The following is a 5038-nucleotide window of genomic DNA, read 5'->3' as shown; positions in this document are numbered from 1 at the left end:
TCTGGCTATTATGAATAAGGCTGCTATGAACATGGTTGAGCAAATTTTCTTGTTGTGTGTAGGAGGTAAACTTTAAACCCCTTCCCAGATCTAGCCAATGGTCAGAATATTCTCCACAGTTGAGTGGAGAGTGTGATACGACTTTCTCACATACTCCGGTGCCTCACATTTGACCATGTCTCCTGGAGGGGGAGACCTGGTGGCACTCAGAGGAAGGACAGCAAGTAGCTAAGAAGAGACTTGATACCCTATGAGAATATACAGGGGGATATAATCCCCCTCAGGAACAGTCATAGGGGAGGGGAATAAAGGGAAAATGGGGGGGGGGTGAGGAATGGGAGGATACAAGGGATGGGATAAACATTGAGATGTAACAAGAATAAATTAATAAAAAAAGGGAAAAAAATAAAAAATAAATAAAATCAAGCTTGTCTACTAATCTAACTGTTTGAAATGAGTGTAATACAAGCAAACATGGTTTGTTAATATCTAATTATAGTGTTATAATAGAGAATTTAGGTTCACCTTTATTTTGTTGCACTGTTGCTTACCAAGTACCCTCTCAACTTCTTGTCCACAGACAAGAGTCATTGATTTGTGATAACTGCCATTAATTTAAAAGGCTGAAGGTTTGTTATCTCATCTTCCTCAGAGTAAGTGATGGCCTAATATTAATGATTACTTACTATTTTACACAGTTAAATTTTCTGTCATTTCAAAATATGACAAGAGTAAAGTTGCTTCCTCTTAGCAATAAAAAAGTTTAATTTTTTGGCTGAAAGTTCTGGCAAACACCATTAAACATTTCTTCAACCTATCGTATTATTGTCTGGCTAGCTTATCATAGATAAATTAAATATATCAACAAAATATGAAAAGCATTATCTATAAATGTGTTCAGAAATATTGCTATCTCCAATTTCTATGCCAAATGAATATATATATATATCATAATGAGTTGTTTAAATGTCAGCCACATTAGAATCCAACAAATCTAGTCTCTTCTCCATTTGGAATTTATGCTACCTATAAAACTAATTCCTTTTTTTTTTTTTTTTTTTTTTTTTTTTGGATTTGTTTGAAATTGGTGGTTGATCTACAAAGATACATTGCCAATTGGTGTTCAGGTAGCCTCAGGGCATCCTGGATTTGAGAGAGAAAGGAAGCTAAAAGTTAGTGGAGGAAGGAGGAAGGCCTGAGTGATTGAGGTCCAGAGTGAGTGTGTGCTGTTGACTTGGACACAGCATCAGACCTATAGGAAAACAGAACAGCATCTCTTTGCCCCAGTTCAAATCCTTCTCTTCTGATCCATGTGTGGATGTTGACAGCAGGTACAGAAAATATCCACCCCATAGCATCCCCTCCTCACCATACTTACAGCCTAAAGAGCATGGCCCTACAGGGGCTGCTCTTACTAATTGGTTAAACCTCTCTTTGCTCCAGCCAGATCCATAAACCCTGCCTCCTTGTTCACCTGTATGAAGTAGCCTTACACTCTTCTTCAGCTCTAGGCAATCACCTGCCTCTATGTCCAGACCTGGATAATACATAACCCGAGCTTCTGGAAGTTTGCAGTTTCCCCATTAGAGGGCCCAGTACACCTCATGACGCTAGCCTTTTGGTGTGTCTGTCTTCATTCTCTCTCCACCCTCAGTCAAGTCAAAGTCTTTTGATGCTTAACAAAGACTCACTGAATAAAAGAGTAGAGAAAAAAAATCGCTCAGTCATAATGTATATACTGAGAGGATGAACTTCCCCAGCCAATCTGTGATGGCAGAATTTAATATAGAAAGAATGTTGAAGATTTAATCAATCACATGTTTCTTACACTTCCAGAGTAAAGAATTCCACCTCAGAATCATTATATGAAAGTGTAGGGGAGAAGCTTAGCTAAAACTCAAAACACAACTCTTAAACTTAGTGAAGAACTTAAATGCCAGCATTGGTTTTGCCTAAATTCTTCAACTAACAAATCATTCTGTCATCAAAAATGAATGGATTACAATAACATTGTTTCAAGAGCATCATAGAAAAAACAGTAAGAGAAAGTAAAATTTCAATTTAAAATTCGATATTATTCATGAGGTCAGGGTAGTTCTTTTGGAATTGGCCTAGTAAAAAAGATAAAGCACAATATTTAAGTGATTCGTTTTTATGTCCATGACATAAATGCACACACTAAACAGCAGTGTAGTTGGTATATTGTTTCAAACTATAGTGTATGTGGAATGCTCTTGTCATAAGATTACTATGTTGATTTGATGACAACTGGATAACTGTGCAGGACATTTTAAGGTTCACAAGGGCTCAGACCTAGCGGAGGAACAGCAAGAAATCAATGGCTGCTAGGGGGAGGAGAATGAGGTACTTTCAAGAATATGGCTATAGTGGACAGCCTGAACCTATGCATATACAGCAAAATTACTTGCATTCAGTTATATGGAGCAAAATGAAAAGAGAAAGAAGAAGAACAAGAGGAGGAGGAGGGAGACAGGAAGCCTGGATCAAGACAGAAAGATGAAGTTGGCAATAGAAAGTAAGAGATGGATATGATCAAAACACATTGAATTCATGTGTGAAATTCTCCATGTATTAAAATTATAATACTAAAATAAGCAAAAAACATTTACAGTACTTCCTCACTACTATACATGTTCTGTGATTAAATACAAAGTCCTATACAGAAGAATAAAAGCAAAGCTCTAGATAGAATATGAGCAGCAACTCCTCCCCCAGGCAATGGGCAAAGAGATACCTTATTGGTGGTGGTATTCTTATGTCAGGCAGAGGTAGAGCAGATGGCAGTCATTTGTTTATCCTAGTTTGTTGACTGGCTTGTTGGCCATAGCTGTCTTATCATTAGCACTCATAAAAATCCACTCCAATCAAGTCAAATCATATCCAGTAAGCACAGGCCGGGTAGAGGAAGGCAGACAGAGACGTGTGGACCATCTGTCCTCCAGCTCACAGCACAGGTGGGCCATAGACACACACCTGCTCCTATGCCATCCAGTATGGGTTTAGGATATCACCCATGGGCCAGCCTGAAGCTGGAGTGACCATGAATGTGCTAATATGTTGTGGTCAGTTGGGAGAGAAAGAGAGGTGGAACATCTTGAGCATTATGAAGAGAAGGTAAACTGGAGACTTGAGGATGGAAAGGAGTAACCTGTTAGAGTGGCCAGCTCCATCACATGGGGCCATGGTGAGTTCCCAGCCTAAGCTGCTACTGAGGGCCATGTCTGAGTCCATGGCTATGCAGCAGCAGGGGCCAGTATTCATGTCCCTGGCTCATATTACCATTAGGGAACGTGGGGATGACCCAGGTTGGGGCAGCCACCAGGGAGCACATGGCTATCCAGAGGCTAAGCATAACTGGTCCTGGTCCTCACTGGATGCAGCACTATGGAGTGGCAGGTAAAAGTTTTATACTCACCTAAAATGCTATTCAGGAATGAATGTGAAATATACTCATTCTCAGAGTAACCAAAAGAGTGGGTACCAGAAGTCTGCTTTGCCAAAGACACAAAAGCGAAAATCTTCAGGTGGAAGAAAACTGATATGGGAATTTATCAAAGACAAAAGGCATCTTGAAAGACACAAGAGAAAATAAATTCATCACTTACAAGAAAACTCTCATCAGACTCAGTGGAATTCTTAGCAGAAACCTTAAAAGTCAGGAAGGAATTGAATGATATATTCAGAATCCTGTCAACCAAGAATACTTTATCATCTTTCAATAATAAAAGGAAAATTCTTCCCTTGAGAAACAAAAATGAAGGAAGTTCATCACTAGACCTGCCTTACAAGATGTGCTGAAGGGAGTTCTTCAAATTGAAATGAAAAGATACTAAATCACAACATGACAGCATATGAAAGCACAAATCTCGGTGGTAAAAGCAAACACACACATACCGGCACAGGATATTACAATCTAAGCTTAAAGACAGGAGTAGAAAGATCACAGCTGCAGAACTATTTACCGGAAATTTGACATAGGTAAAATTAATAATAGTTCAAAAATATATAAAATTAGGTTAGGGTGAGGTGTGGTATGATTTGATTTAAATTGCTAAAATATACATGATTAGATTCAAATTGCTAAAAGCTTAAAAGTATATACGTATAAAATATTTATTTTTAAGTTTATGGTAGAAAGTTCTATAAGGGATAGGAAGCATAGGCATTTTCAAATAAATGTATTGTGTGCATCTTCTATAATCAACCCCAGATGCTCTTCTTTGCCCCTTATGCTCCCTTTTCATTAGTCTCTTTATTCTTCTGCCCTGCTTCTATTTCATGACATTGTGTATGTATATATATATACATATATATATATACATATATATATACATATATGTGACACCACATATGTATATAAACTCTAGGATCCACAAACAAGAGAAAAATGTGGTATTTGTCTTCCTGAATTTCGATTATTTTGTTTAATATGTGATCCAAGTTTCCAACATAATTTCATTCTTCTTTATGCTTAGTCAAATGATTTGTGTGTGTGTGTGTGTGTTAAGATTTCTATTGCTGCCACAAAATACTATGATCAAAACCATTTGAGTAGGAAAGGATTTATTTGTCTGACAATTCCACAGTACTCTTCATAACCAAAGGAAGCCAGTACAGGAATTCACAAAGGGCAAAAGCCTAATGGCAGGAACAGGTTCAGAAGCCATGGAGGGATGCTGCTTACTGGATTGCCCATCCTACTTTCTTATAGAACCCAGGACCTCCAGGCCAGGGATGGCACCACCTACAGTGAGCTGGGACCTCCTCCATCAATCATTAATTAAGAAAATGCCTTACAGTCACATCCTATAGAGACATTTCCTCAGTTAACGTTCCTTCCTTTCAGATAACTCTAGCTTCTATCAAGTTGATGTCAAACTAACCAGCACTAATACACACTCCACAACACACACACACACACACACACACACACACACACACATTTTCTTTAACCATTCATTTGTGGATAGACACCTAGGCTTATTCTTATAAAAAGTGCTGCAATAAGCTGGGCGGT

The 5038-nt window shown here is 38.3% G+C and overlaps 1 non-coding gene across 1 annotated transcript; it reads left to right on the top strand.

Moving 5' to 3' along the window:
* The first annotated feature begins 2728 nt into the window (after positions 1–2728).
* On the top strand, positions 2729–2872 carry LOC127210410 (small nucleolar RNA SNORA48). Its single transcript, XR_007833318.1, has one exon. It is a non-coding gene; the product is annotated as a small nucleolar RNA SNORA48 (small nucleolar RNA).
* The last annotated feature ends 2166 nt before the right edge of the window (positions 2873–5038 follow it).

Source organism: Acomys russatus, chromosome 27, assembly GCF_903995435.1.
Source record: "Acomys russatus chromosome 27, mAcoRus1.1, whole genome shotgun sequence".
Classification (NCBI taxonomy): Eukaryota; Metazoa; Chordata; class Mammalia; order Rodentia; family Muridae; genus Acomys; species Acomys russatus.
The sequence above is the reverse complement of the archived record's forward strand: the minus strand, read 5'-3'. Positions and strand labels throughout refer to the sequence as shown.